The following is a 16,313-nucleotide window of genomic DNA, read 5'->3' on the forward strand; positions in this document are numbered from 1 at the left end:
CCAGTTATAATAATTGATACATTGCATAGTGTATTCGTAGTAGCTATTCAGAGAACAAGATGCAGACATGATATCTCGTGCAAAACAATATTAATACAAGCCTTTCTTCTCAGTGAATGAACTAAGAGAAAACAGCTGCATATAAATCCTATCACACAGCAACATACACATACATGTCTATATGTATGTATATGTGCATATATATATAAACAAAATGGTCCTTTATTTATATCGCCCTTTTTTGTTTCATTTTGTCAGAGATGGGTGTTCTGCTGCAGTTAGAGAAGCTATATTTGGAGATGTCTTTAAAGGACCTTTTCATATTTGATGCCAGTCCAAAGATTTTATGTACTTGAGTTCAGCAAACTAACCCAATATAGTCCAATAGTCCATAATAGTAGTAAGTTATCAGCACAACTGGCTATTGTCCAAAATTGTTGACTTGAGCCTTTTACAGCTCAGCATATTAATATAGCTTTACTTTTAATACCTAATGGTTACACTTTTCTAGTTGATGATTAAGACCAAGTTAAAGCAAAACCTATGTAACTAAAAATGTAACTTTTCTTATCTGACAAGGTCGTTCAAACCCCCTCAGGATTTACCCTGGAACCATGTACAGGACCTTGTAGATCTTTTGTCAGTGTCAGCCATCTGGATGAGTTGGGGCCATTGCTTACCAATTTGCTCTCTGTGAAAACCTGAGAAAAATTTTTCTCTCTACGTGATTTTTCTTAGGCACACTGTACCTCGTCGATCATTTTCCTATGTAGTCCCATAATCTCCTTGATCAGAAAATTTGGGATACCACTTAGTTACAGGCTGTCACTTTTTTTTTTTTTAAGGGAAAGGTCTACAGAGTATTCAGGGTCTCACAACTAGATTGGACTTGTAGGGATGCGCCTGTTTTCAGCCTCCCAAGCACTGGAATTACAGGCGCGCACCACAACACCCAGTCTCAATTGCCATCTCAGCCTGCTCTGGGGCCGGGGCTGGTGTGGCAGGCCCAGGGATCACACTCCCGGCCCCTGCGCCTGCTCGCATGCACTTTAATTCACTGAGCTATTAGGCCTGCCCAAAATTTGAGGAGTTTTTTAGGTTGCCCTAAGCGCAGGTCTGGTGCAGCTTCTGGAGCTGGGAATCAAACCGAGGTCCTATGCACCTGACTGCATTTGCCCAAGTGGCAATTTAAACAACCGAGCTCTCCAGAAAAGCCCCATCAGGGGCTTAAATCCGCTGAGTTATTTGGCCGGTTTATCTCTGCCCCGACCCCCGCAAGCCCACCAAGAGAGTGAGAACTTCCGCTGCGCATTCCGAACCCCCCAGATCCAGCCCAAGCACAGGCCCCGCAAGTGTGTGAGAGAGCTTCCAGCTCCCGTGCGCCCGCCCGCCCGCCCGCGGGATCACTCCGGACCAGAACCCAGGCACGCCGCGTGAGTGAGACCCTCTGCTGCACCTTGGGGAACCCTCCCCCCTCCGGGCCCCTCTCTCCATCTCTCCATCTCTCATTCTGCTCTTTATACTTTAGATTTCTTATTTAAGAGAACACCTGATACTTACGCTTGTGCGTGATTTACCTCACTTAACATTATACTGTCAAGCTGCCTCCACTTTTCTACAAACGCACCCAGTTCATGTCACTCTACGGCAGGGTCCTGCTCCGCGCTGTGTAGACGCCACACCTCTCTATCCGTGCGTCTGCTGATGGGCACACACACAAGCTGCCCCCGAGGCTCAGCTGCATGGCTTGTGCTGCTGGGAACGTGCAGGGAGCCCAGCATGAGTAGAGACCAAAGCAGGCAAGAAAGGCCCTTCCGGGCTCTCAGGGAGGGCAGTGGACAAAGCACTGCAGCCCGGTTCTGGCAAAGCCGAACCCAAAAAGAAGTCCGTGTCCTGAGAGTGGGTCCAGGACTGTGCCGTACCTGACAGCGCTGTGCGTGTTGAGGATGGCCATGATTTGAGGTTCATTCCACCTCTATTTAATAGATGGATACTCTAATTAAAAGAAAAAATATATATATTGAAACTAAAATTGTGTATTTATGGTGTGCAACATTATGTGCTATTTAATATAACAGGTTATTTCACAACCATAATTTTTCTGTGTAATATTTAAAATGTTTCCCTCCCAGATTTTAAGTGTAAAGCTTACTGTTATCAACTATAGTTACCCTATGTACAAATGTTCTTTGAACTGACTCCTTCTGCCTGAAGTTTTGTATCCTTTGACCAACATCTCTGCAAACCTCTAAAGTCCACACTCTGGAAGCCACTATTTTAATATGTTTCTGTAAAGTTGATTTATGTGCCCTCCACATACAAGCAAGACCGTGTGGTGTTCTTCACAGGTCCTGTCGGAAACTCCCTTCCATGTCAGGAGCTGTGCACCTGAGCCTTGTTACTGACTACACCATTCTGCACACATGGTGGATGGACGGGAATCCAGCAACGCTGATACTAAAGCTTTTCCTAATAACACTACTTCCCATTGATTAAAAGTCACCGGGAGCTGGGGAGGTGGCTCAGTAGAATATGCGCTTCCCCAGCAAGTGCAAGGGCCTGAGTTCAATCCCCAGTTCTGCAAAAAAAAAAAGAAAGAAAGAACTAAAAGTCACCTATATTTATTCAAACAAATGAAGCATACACCTGAAAGCTGCTTAGGGCTCACTTTGCAGCCTGGCTTCATTGGTTTCTTGGGGCGGAGAAATGACTAGTTTCTTTTCTGTAAGTTTAATTTTTTTTTTTACTACTATGGGATATTTTTAGTATAGCTGGATGGGTGGAACATGAAGATAAAAGACATAAATTTTGTGTTAGTTTATATGGAAATTTGTCCTATTTATCATATATATTTATTCTGAGCAGATTGCCAACTAACATTAAAGGAAATTCCCCACATTATATAATGAATAAGGGGTAAAGCACACATATAAGTGAAAAATAAAGGTCTTCTTCCTTTGGATCATACAAGTAATTATCCTGTAGACCAGGATTCTTAGCCTTTAATCTGGGCCTGTCTCCAGTGTGCTCCTTACTTAAAAAGACTATTGGAGAAAAATGACATGAAGATTAATAAATAGATATCTCATCAAAGATATTTATGAATAACCAATAGATATAAGAAAAGATGTGGGGGCTGATTAGTCCTTAGAGAATTAAAATCTCAGTGAACGACTTCTTCACAGACAAGAATGATTGTACAAAACTAAGGGAGAACTATTAGAAGCTCTGTGAAGAAACTAGAGTCCTCTGGCTGGAAGGTCAAGGGTGCAGTCATTTTAGGAGCCTTTTTAACAGTCTGAAAATTAACCACATTGCCTAGAAATTTTCCCTTACATTTCTTCTAAGAGAAAATAAAATAATGTGAGAAATTTTTTATTTTTATTTTTTTAATTTGTGCATTTGGGGCAGGGTCTCACTCCATAGCTCAGACTCATAGTGATCCTCCTATTTCAGCCTCCCCAACAGTGGGATGACAGGTGTGCACCATCATGCCCAGTTTTGGTGGCCAGCACGGTGGGGGCCCCCCAGCTGGAAAGGCATGCAGTACCCAGGATTAAACCCAGGTCCTTGATCTTGCCAGGCAGACACTTAGACCACTGGGTTGTCTCCCTAGCCCCACATAAAGATTTCTAAACGAGCTTCTATAATTATTTTTGAAGGTTTAAAAGTAGAAGCAAACTCACTATCAACAGATGAATTGGGTGTGACATATGTATAAGACATTGCTGTTCAGCAATAACAATGAAGGAAAGACTGATACAAGTATGACACAGATGAACCTAAAAAAGCAATTATGTTAGCTGAATGAAAGTAGACACAAAGGCCTACGTATATGATTACACTCATAGGAAGTTTCAGAAATATCCTTCTGGTACTGGGGATTGAATCCGAGGAGGTCACACTTAGCTATTACCCTAGCTTTATTATGATGATTATGATTATTATGATTATGATTATTTGGTACCAGTAATTGAACTCAGAACTTTGTGCTTTCCAGGTGGGTGCTGTGCCACTGAGCTATAGTCCCAGCCCAGTGTCTGAAACATCAACAGAGATGAAATACAAATGGGACTGCCTGGGGTTGGCAGTTGCAGTGGGGAACAAATACAGATGGGCACTAAGGGATTTTTGGGGGGGTGATAAAATATTCCAACATTGGATTGTGGTGAAAATTACTTAGCTCTGTGATTTTTTAAAAATATATTTTAGTACAGGGTCTAAAGGGTCTCACTACACTGATCAGACTCATAATGATCCTCCTATTTTCAGCCTCCCAGGCGCTGAGATTATAGGCATGCACCACCACACCCGGTCTCAATGGCCCTCTCAGTGTGCCCCGGGGGTGGGGCCAGCATGGCACATGGCTGCCAGGCTCTGCTTAAGAAGGCACGTCAGTCTGCTGAGCTATCTGGCTGGCCTGTGAATTTTTGAAAAAGGCGCAGAATTATACATTTTAAACCAGAATATTTTATGATATTCAAATTATAGGTAAAAACATAAGATTCAACAAAAGAGCTGCCTCATCATCCACTTTTGTGAAATCAGAATTGAACCATTTTTAAACGCAGGCCAAACCAAAACCAAGTTAAAAAAAGCATGTGAAGAATCAAATTACCTATGGCTATACTCACTTGTAGATTTAAGAGAGTGACAACTGTTCACATTCCTTTTCAGTAGTTTTGCTTTGACTATCTGAAGGAAAATAAACACATTTTAGTATTTAAAATGTTGCTCTTCATGTAATTTAATCACATGTCATCATTTTTGGATTCAGTAATACTACAAGTTTTAAGGTAGCACAACCCTGAGAAGATGCCAAGTGATATGTATAGGTCCAAACGATTAATCTGGCAATTAATCTCATTTCAGTATGTTCACCAAGTAAATATCCAAAGATCAGAAACTCACTGCTTCCCAAGGCACCCTAGTTCCCCAGACTCTGAACCCTAGAGGAGGATACTCACATTGCTCATGAGTATCTCTAATTAATCTAGAGCAGCACCCTCTAGTTGACCTTTGTGCAATCACGTAACTATTTTATAATCTATGCTAGTCAGCGTGTACCATGGCCCCACAGCAAGGCCTTTTATTTTGTGCTGGTTTCTAGCATTAGAGACTAAAAACAAGGCCTTCACACTGACATATATCTCAAATCCCTTTATTTCCTTTTCATTTCAAGATAAGGTTTGAAATTACTAAGTTGCCCAGCCTGGGCTTGAACTTGTGGTCCTCCTTCCGCAGTTTCCCAGAAGGTAGGTGTTATTTATATCTAAAAATGTCCACCACGCCTCCTGCACTCATAGTGAGCTTTAGGGCTGAGACTGGGTGGTGGGTGTGTGATGCTCATCACTGGATTATTCAAGGATGGACGCACAGCTCGGTGTGCTGTTGGGCGGTGAATACTGGTGAGAAAGGGGAGGTCACGGGAGAGAGACCCAAATGGGTGTTGATGCATCTTTCCTCTTCTCTTAACCCCTTGCTGCTTCCTGCCTGCCAAGCCTTGACCTTCTCTTCTCTGCCATGGCTTTCTGCCTTGAAACCAGCCAAATATGGACTCGACAAACTGTGAACCAAAACTGACTTCACCTTTGACTGGTGTGTGTGTCTAATATTTTGTCCCAGTGATGAAAAAGTGAAGAAGACATCTGGGTTTACAGAGCCTTCCCAGTGTCCAGCCTCTGTAAGCCTTTCAAGGACATGCTTGACAGTGCAAAACCTCTGCTTCATCTAGATAGACCTAGGCCTCCCCTGAAGGCTTCTGGATGCAGACCCTCCTGCCATTCCAATGCTTCTGTTATTATCTGCATGCACTGTCTACCTACGCTTTGTGGGAAGCAGCCCTGGATGTTATTCCAGGGAAGTCAGGGCCCATGAGCAGCAAGCGCAAGTGCACTGGATCTTGGTGGTCTGGGTTTAGCTGTCAGGTCCACCCATCAGACTTCCTCAGCTTCTACTTCCTTACCTGTAAAAAGGAACCAATAGAAATACCTACCTGTGAAAGCGAATCCCTGAGCAGCACACACATCATGCTTTTCAAGAGACACTCCACACACGTCCCTCTTAAAACTTTTCTTCTTACATTTCAGTATTCAGATATGATAGCTTCGTAATGGAGAAAATCATCAAAGTGTTTTTCATGTTTTTTCATTCGATACAGTACACCTCTGTGACCCCCGATGTATCCTAATATTTTCTCACACACCAAGCAATCTGCCTCTAGCAAATACCAGCTAGTGAGGTAGTGTCTAACTCAATTGAATACTGACGTTTTGTGCCTGGAGACAGTATCCGACCTCACAGATTGAGGGCTCAGTAGTCCATGACTGTCACCCACTTCTGCTGCTAGTTGCAAGTCTCAGCCCCCAGAACTTTTAACCAAGCAGCTACAGATTGAGGTTCCCACCATCCTGTGCAGTATTGTTCCATTAATTTGCTGGAATAACTCACAGAACTCAGGTAGGCTCCTTATGTTTACTGATCTATTATAAAATAAAAGATTTTTAAGGATACAGATGAACAGATAGATGAAGGGAAACACAAGGTGAAATCTGAGATGGTCTAAAGTGCAGGAGCTTCTATCACCTTAAAGCTGGTAGCATTACAGTCCTGGTATGTGAATACATTTGCCAAGATGAAAGCTCTCCACAAGCTATAGTTCAGAGATTCTAGTAGAGGATTTGCTGCACAGGCATGGTCCTTGGTTAGCACCATCCATATTCCCATCCTTTCTCCTCTAAGAGGTTTTGTGAGTCATGATATAGGGGAATGAAGTTCTCAACCTAAAAGACACCTGGGAAGACTCCATGTTCTCTAAAACTGAAGAATAATTTTTAGGAAAAACACAAGTAAAGAACAGAATATATTTATTATAGAAAGAAAGATCCTGTCTGAGAGAATGATAGAAGGTGGGCCTGAGTGGATTGGCCCCAAATCTGTCTCTTACAGGGATTTTTATAGAGCCAAACCATGTAGTGAGGAGGATATAAGGTGGAAAACATGGGAACTTGCTATGTGGGCATGAGGTGGGACAAAATTATGGTCTACCAATAAGAGTACAAGCACAATTGCTCGGGTAAAATTGATTAAATTCAGGACCAAATGTGAAAGCTAATACATAACAGGGGTTTTTCCCTTAGGGGACTGGGATAGTGACTCTTCCAGGTGTCCTGAAGATAAGATACACATTTAGAATACTAATCCCTGAGGTCTATCCTAAGGGAGGTATGTATTTGTTGGATCTTTTGTCTTGAGGTATGGCCCACAGCAGCGGTGCCTGTCTCTCCCTAACTTACAAAGTCATCTTGTCTTCCATATTGTCTCCTTGAGGGCCTAGCCCCATCTGACTCCCTATATTTATATCTATTTCATCTGCCTGAAATAGTCATGAGTGCTGAAAAACTTAAGGTCATAGTCATGGCTTGATATTTCTGATGACAAAACTCATCTAAGATTGCAAAACTCATCTCATTAGGATGGAAAATTCCTTTATAACATTTCAAATGATTTAAGAGTTCTGTTTCAAACTCGCCTATGAAAGGAAATCACAAAGATCTCAGGAACTGTGTGTCACGAACCAGGGCAAATATTAGAACAGAGATTTTCTTTGAATCCCTAGCTAAAAGGAATTAGGAGCTCTGTGTTAGGGACTGAGTGTAGAGGGTAATATGCATACTAATTTTTCACAAAGATTTTCAAGTATATCTTTCGTAATTCCCTCTTCCTACATTCTTCCTTTCGAGCTACAACAATGTCCTGAACATGACATTTTTATGAATCTTGAGAAATGAAAATTAAAGTTTTCAATTCAATTCCATTCTGACACCTTTAAACACCATCAGGGTGAAGACTACAGTTCATATACATGTGAATTACTTGTTTCAGCATCTAATCTACAAGAAGTACACACTAATATTGTTGCAGATAAATCAGACCATATCAGAGGCCAGGTAGCACCAAGGAATTTTGGAAAGCAAAGAGCTTTACAGTGGTGGTGGGCAGAGACACTTAGTTTGCAAGTCTCAGCCCCATTTTGGGGTTGGTCAGTCACTTCTATAGGTTGTTAGAAGGAAGTACGAAAGGCAGATAACAGAACACGCTACAGCTGGATACATGTTGGTTTGTCATCTGTTACTAGGCAGGTTTATTTTAAGCAAATTAATTGGGGGTCACTATCCTATAACAGGGAGGTCAGGGCTGAGGTGAGCAGGGAGAATCAATCATTGTCTGAGATTTAACTGGGTCTACCCTTAAGTGATATGTCTTAAAAACAAGCTAACAGTCTCACTGTCTGGCTGAGTTACATGTATCTTGCAAACTGCAGCAAGCTGCAGCTGGTGTTGAAGTACCAAGGCTAGCTGAATTTTTTAATTTCCAATTATGAGAACTGACTGGTCTGTTTCAGCAAATCTTTTAATCCAATGTCTAGTTCTAAGTTTTAGAATTGCTTTTACAATATGAGTTTCCAGGAAGAGTTAGGGAAAGGAAGGCAGGGCACTTACTATTTGAAGATAAGTATGGCTGCCCTCTGATACGGAAGGGGAAACAGAATTGAAATTTATAGGATTGACATAGGTTTGCTATTCAGTCAACTTCAAGGCAAGACAGTGGACAATTTAAACTTCTAGGGCCATTATTAAAATGGGGAACCTGTGACACAGACAGGACACCAAGACACTGGATCTAAATATCTGCCATCATGCCAACCTCCAGTCACATGAGGGAACCCTGACCCTTTATCCATCTTGTGCACTGGGCTCCACGTAAAGTCTTCTTCATGATCCTAATCAGTAGCAATGTTGAAGCCATTAATTTACCCTAGAATTTTTGAAACCAAAAAGTCAATATTTGAACAACTATAGAAAGATATCCTCATGAAATCTGGATGAAGACAAGAGGATTTCACTTCTATTGAAACTGTTATTTTTCCTACCTGTTCCAAGTGGCACTGGAGCTAGCCTCTTGCCAATTTCTTAATATTTATGTTTCTAAAATGATCTCTGTAACAAGAGTGAAAAATATAATATTAAAGCATAATTATTAGTTTAATGTAATTAACTTTAATCTAAGGTATTTCTATCAAGGAGACAAAAGGGAAAGAAACCTGCTAAGTGTCTGGTATGAGTTCATGTACTCTAAAATCAAAGAATAAACTTTGGGAACAATGGCGGTTAAGGGTAGAATATGATTACTGGGGGAGGAAAGCTTCTGTCCTCCACAGAGACAGGAGGAGTCCCAAATGGGCAGCCAAGCACCCTGCCTTTCTAAGGATTTTATAGAACAAAACCACAAGGTCTATGGTGGGAAATTACAAGGTGGGCATGAGGTTGAAGAGAACTATGATCAACCAGTAAGAGTATAATTGTTTAGGTAAAATTGATTAAATCAGAATCAATTAAGGAAGACTGTCACACTGGAAGCAGGCATGAATAGAGAACAGGGCCTTTTCTGAGAGGGGTTTGGGTAAGCGCTTCTTCCTTGAATTGTCAAGGTAATTGATAGCTATTCAGAGTATCAATCCATGATGTTTGTCCTTAAAAAGTAGGTGGATACATTTGTTTTAGCTTTTGTCTTCAGATCTAGCCCACAGAGGAGGTGCTTTTCTCTACTACAGTTGTAAATTATCTAGTCTTTGGCAATGGGTCATTTGAGGGCCCAGCCCTATCTGGCTGTCTATAATATTTTATCTAATTTACCTGCCTATAATAATAGCTCAAATTTTAAAGTTCATTCCCTAGGGTGAAGAACTATTCCTTCTCCTTTTCTCCAACTGCTCTTAAAAATCAGATAAGCTCATGAATCAGGAAATGAACTAAGGGATTGATTATTTAAAATATAATTACTCTTCAATATGTGTCCAGGAGAATTAATATGCCTTTCAATGTTTTCAAAATACTTGCAGGTAGACAATATTGCACCCAATTTTTCTAACAGTTCAGGATTCTCTGACATAAACTGGGGTAAGCATGAGGATGCAGAAATTAAGAGTCTTGGTATATGTGCAAGGGAGCTGCCATTCTGAGATTTAAACTTTGAGCTCTACCTCGCACCTGTCTTATTCAACCCCTTATATCCTTTTTTTTTAAAAATTAATTAATTGTGTGGGTGGGGTAGGGGTGGCCAGCTCAGCCCACCTGGGGGTGGGGCCAGCTGGCATGTGGTGCTGGGGGATCGAACCGTGGTCCCTCTGCTTTGCCAAGCTTGTTCCAAGTGTGTGCTTTAGACCACTGAGCCATCTCACCAGTCCTATATTCTTTTTTGAACCATCCTGTTTCTGACTTTATCTCCACTCATGAGGATGCAGGTGATATATGATGATTAAGTCTTAGAAAAACACTTTCTATTCTTTCTACTTCGGTGAATTTGTAATTTTCCTCTGTTGTGTAACAGCATATCACCAACAGCAGTGTATCTCATATGGCCCTTTGTATTAAACGCAAGAAGACACCAAGACTCCTCTGTTAACACTATGCATGCACAAATTCTATAGTTTTTATGTGAAAAGTATACTATTTTATAGATAAAATAATATTAAGAAAATACTTATGAAGTAATCTTGCCAAAATTCTTATTACATCAATATTTTGTTGGTAGTTTGATTTTTATGACATTTAAATAATAACTTATTATAATTCACTCATATTTATATCCTTTCCCTGTAAAAGTTGATGCCATGATTTGGGGTTTGGCAAGAAGAACACTACAATGCAGGATACATATTTTCTAAGATTATTCTATAATAGTCATCCAAAGAATCCTATACAGAGAGTGCAGGAAATCTGTCCACACACTAAAGACTAAAGAATCCAGCTGAGGGTGTGGATCCCACAGCAGTGTCCTGCATGAGTACGCCTAAAGAACCAGCACCCAGAACAGTGCCTCCTGAGAGTCCAGCTGGAGGCCAAGATCCCGTGACAATGTTTCAGGCAGGCCTGTTTCACAGATCTTCACTAGGAAGGCAAAAATGATATAGAGGGGTAAAATTCCCAATCTGAAAGGACAAGCCTGTGTTCTCTAAACTCAAAGAATGTAGTTTAGGAACAGCAGTGGTGAAGAGCAGAATATATTTATGGAGGGGAAAAAAAACTTCTATCCAAGACAGGGACAGAAAGGAATTGTAGTGGTTAATACATCATGTCAACTTGGGAAGTTGAAGTCTTGACAAGATCAGCTAGGAAATTCCACACCCTAGATTGTAGGAGTCTCTCCCTGTGGTGGGGAAAGCCCCTTCCTAGGGGGTAGAGGTCCTTCTCTAGGGCTGGGAGGGCCCACCCTAGAGTGACTCACCACTAAAATGATATAAAAGGGAGTTGAGGAAGGCTTTAGCCAGTGCTACTTCCTCAGGGGAGTTTCTTTCTTTCTTTCTTTCTTTCTTTCTTTCTTTCTTTCTTTCTTTCTTTCTTTCTTTTTTTTACCAGGGATTGAACTCAGGAACCTGTGTTTGCCAGGTAAGTGCTTATTCTACTGAGCTATCTCCCTAGCCCTGGAGCTTCTATTTTCAGATTCAGCATGAAAGGAAGGAGAGAGGCTTGATAGACACCAAAGCTGCTGCTCCTTCCTCTGCACTTCACTGTTTTCCACCACCGTGAACTGCTGCCTTCTGCCTTACACTACTTTGTCCTGGAGCCAGTAAAGTATGGACTGAAACTTCCACTAACTGAGCTAAATAAACCTTTCCTTCCTTAATCTTGGATGTGGAGTATTTTGTCCCAGCAACAAGTGAAAAGTAACTGAGATAGGAAACCGAGTGATTTGCCAAAGAGCTTGCCTTTTTTAAGGATTTTTATGGAGCAAAATGATGAGGTCATACTATTTCCATGTACTGATATGTACAGGGATTACTAGACTTTTACTTATCCCTTCAATTGTCTTTAAGTAGTGCACATTGGTCTAGCCAAGGTGCTGCTGGTAGTCTTTGAAGACAGCAAGTGTGTTTCCCTGGAAACCCCCACCTGCTGCTCTTTAGTGTGAGCCAGGTTCAGATGGGATGAAGAGCTAATGTTCCACAATTTTGGCTGTGATCGAGCCTTGAGATAAAGGGTTTGACTTCGTGGAGAATTAAAGATTACACATCAGAACTGACACACTGATCCCAAAACATTAGATACTAACTCAGTTGTTTAATGCAGTTTACTCTCTGCATATCCTTCCTTCTGCATATTGCAGAGGCAAATATAAGCCCCCTACCTAGACCTGCTCATGGTACTCACCTACTTCCTACTATTCTCAGTTTCTAATCCTCAGGCCACTCCTCCATCGTGACAGAATAAACCTGAGTTCAGCCACTGGTCAAGGCCTTTCCTCCAGATAGCCATCGCCATTGCTGCACTAAGTCCCCTCAGCTGCCCATAACTACAACTATGGCTTCATGTCTTTATTCTTACTCTGGGTGCAGTAGACTGCTATTAACTTGATGGGATTCTAATAAATTATCTATGGGATTACAAATATAAATTTCTCAGACGAAGAGAAGGACCGGGAAAGGCTCTCTATGAAAAACATGGAAACTTGCTAGGTAGGCATAAGGTGAGACAAAACTGTGGCCAGCCAATAAAATTACAAGCACAATTGCTCAGGTAAAATTGATTAAATCCAGGACCAAATGGGGAAGAGAGTCACATATTAGACACGTGTGAATATGGAACAGAAGCCTGTCTTGTAGGGAGCTCGAATAGTGACTCTTCCTGTATTCCTCAAGGTGACAGAGGCCTATTTAGAATATTAATTATTGATGATACTTATCTTTTTTTAAACTTTTAATTTCTTTTTACGTTTTTTGTTTTTGTTTTTGAGTGTGTGTGTGTGTGTGTGTGTGTGTGTGTGTGTGTGCAGGGTATCACAGCTTCGACTTGTAGTGATCCTCCTGATTTCTGACTTCCTAGTGCTAGGATTACAGACATGCACCACCACGCCCAGACTCCATCGCCATCTGCGGGTGGGAATGGCCTGGCATGCCCTACCAGGGATCAAACCCTGGCCCCTGCACTTACCTAAGCAAGCGATTAGTCCACTGAGCTATATCGCTGACCCTTAATTTCTAATTTTTTTTAGCGAGAGCACAAAGTAGTATTCAAACAGAAAATATTACAAATGTTTCAGAATTTCACTAAAGAAAAAAGGTATGAATTTGACTCTATTTGTTGTATTGTTTAGTGTTGTCTCCAAATTAGTTGCTCAGATTACCAGATATACGCATGCAAAATTGGAAGAAGACAGAAAAGAATAAAAAAGTTATAAGAAATTAAGAGAGAAAAAGAAGAACAAAATTGGAAAAAGAAGACAAAATAATTTAAGTGTCAACTGCTCCTTTCCACAGACAAGCACAAATCCACAGTGCAATCATCCAAACCATTGTGCTTACCGATCTTTAGAAAGGTATGCATTTGTTTGATTGTTGTCTCAAGGCTTGGCCCAAAGCTGGAGAGTCCTGCGTCTCTCTCACAGTAGTAAGGTATCTTGTCTTCCATACTGGCTCCTTCTGAAGGCCTTGTCCTGTCTTACTGTCTATAATATTTCTATATATGTCCCCTGCCTATAAACACAAAGGTCATTGGTGGAAGCTAGCAAGTCTGTGAGAACGAGATGAAGGATCTGTGCTAGCGGGGTGAGGGATTAGCACCGGAGCCAGGAAACAACACTCAAAGTAAGAGCCAGAGCTTCCGCAAGGGGAACTAGAGCTATTCTCAGGGACAGGAAGGTCCTGAGCTCCTCCTGTGATGAGAACAGCAAGTTCCCATCAGGAAAGCCAGCATGACTTGCTCATCTAAATGATCCAACAGCTTCCTGCAGCTTCTAACAGTTCCCACGAGTGTCTAAAAGTTTCCTTCTCCAGGTCTACCTCTCATGTGCTGCCAGCTGCCATCCTCAGGGGGCCCTCCCACACGGAGCACCAGGCTGGTTCAGTTCAGGTCGGTGTCAGAAACTGACCACCAGCTGTCGATCCACCACAGCCAAGAATCTATGTTCATGGAGGACTTGAAATTGTCTGCAGAACCCATTTCTTTTTTCTTCATCTTGTTTATAAATCTACAGCATCAATCTGTGGAGTCATTCCCTCTGTGTTCCACAGATGCCCTGCTGATGACCCCTTTCCTGCTTCTCAGCACCTTTGGTTATGTGCTCCTTCCTAAGTGAGCTCATTGGCTTTCACAAATATACCACGCTAAACTGAAGCATAAGGAATAGGACTGAACTAAGTGAAGCGAATGCATAGTATCTTCACAGTGTTTCTTTATGTTCAAAATTGTTCTGAAATAAAATGTTCATTGGATTTTTTTAAGGACCTGCCATGCCAGCCCTGCCCCCAGGGTGCACTGAGATGTCAAATGAGACAGGGTGTGGTGGCATGTGCCTGTAATCCCAGCACTTGGGAGGCTTTAAACAGGAGAATCACTATGAGTCTGATCTAGTAGTGAGACCCTAAACACCCTATAGACCCTTCCCTAAAATATACAGAAAAAAAAAGTTTCTTTCTTACAAAAGTCCTCAAAAAATGGTAACAATACAAACCACAGATTGGAATACAGTATTTGCAAACCCCATAGTCAACCAAGTATTATTATTTATAATATGTAAAAACTCCAAAATTAATAGTAAAGAAAAAAGGCAATCCAATTAGAATATCAGCAGAAGACATGGGCAGGTGTTCTTCTGCAGAAGATTAAAATATTAATGGCATATTAATATACAAAACAGTTTACAACACCATTAGCTTTCAGAAAAATGCAAATTAAAACTCAAATCACATCTTATTGCATACACATCTGAGTGGCTGAAGCTGAAAAACACATGGCAACTTCAAGCGCTAGGCAGAATCTAAAGAAAGCAGATCGTTCACAGGTTGTAGATAAGGATGGCAAATAGTTTGACTGCCTTGGAAAACAATTTGGCAACTTATCTTACAGCTAAATGATTGTTTTGTTTTAAGATGAATGACACTCATTCTGTAAATATAAAATGAATTTATAAATTCACTGAATTTTCCTTGTGTCTCATCGTAGATAGAACATTCATATATTTTCGCAATTAACCTCTTCCTAACCCAATCAGCTGTCAGATTCTATTAATTACTTAACATTTAATTACTTCCTAGTGTATTCTTGACATAGGCTTGGCCCAAATATTCCTTGTAAAGTATAATTCACTGTTAAATTTTCCAGCTGTGTTTTAATTGCCTGCTAATTATTCTACTAAGGCCATTCTTCCCTTTCACATCAGACTGTTTTTATTAACAGAAGGCTTTCCAGGCTCTCTAGACAGTCTATATAGTCTGGCCTTAAAAATAAAAGCTATCAGCAAAGACAAATACCTTGCTAAGAAAGAAGTTCTAAAAGATACCATAAAGGACACTTTTAACACTATTTTATTTAAGGGAACGGAAACCCCTGCATAAGCAGAAATGTACAACCCAGTTGTCTCTTTGCCTTCTGAAGACGTGATTGCATAATTGAATGGTATAAAACACAGTGCCTTATACCTTCAGTATCCCGATGCATACAAAATAAATATCCTAACTTAGTGACATCGGCTTTGCCTCTGTTATTATTTATATGTGTGTATCTATAGCTGTATTTACTGACACAGTCCTTCTGCCTTTCACTGGCCGAGACTGATGGCATTTCAAGAATCATGATTTGGTACAAGAGCTGGAATCAGAGAGCTAGAAGAATGATTTGTTATTACTGAAAAAAATTACACAAACTGCAGAAGCCTCTGCATGCCTAGAGTCTATTTTAAATAAAGAAGCCTCATTCCCCTTCGAAGAGGAGAAACAATAAAGAATAAAAAGGAGAAATGTGCCTTTGTATTTCCATCTTCCTACCCCAAGGGAAAGACTGCAGGGTGAGCAAAGATGCCTGATCCTGGCGGCTCAGGCTTCCTTCACGTACAGGCACAGCAAATGGAAATCACAGCACGTCAGGCACTTGCACTCCTCCTCCGCAAAGCCTAACCATGACTGTGTCTATGTCGTGAATTTGCTTTGTGTGTTGCTGCTTTTCTGCCCAGCCAGCTCGTGCAGAGGGAACTGCATTGCCCTGAGCAGAGAGCCGCACTGCACCCGGCCAAGCAGCGCAGCATGAGCGAAGATCTTTCTGCTTTGAAAATGAATTTTTGCAGATTTTTTTTGCTTACTTGCCCTTGCACCTTTTCGTGGCCTGTTGAATTAATTTTACACATAAACTCTCAGAAGTCAACTAAGATAGCAAGGACAGGGTTTTTTAATTAATTTTAATGAGAAAGAGATAACAATGAGACAATTTCAAAACAGATTAGTAGAACAGTGACAATAATTAATACATTGCATATTGTTGCCT

This window comes from Octodon degus, unplaced genomic scaffold (assembly GCF_000260255.1).
Source record: "Octodon degus isolate 3935 unplaced genomic scaffold, OctDeg1.0 scaffold00042, whole genome shotgun sequence".
In the NCBI taxonomy this organism is placed as follows: domain Eukaryota; kingdom Metazoa; phylum Chordata; class Mammalia; order Rodentia; family Octodontidae; genus Octodon; species Octodon degus.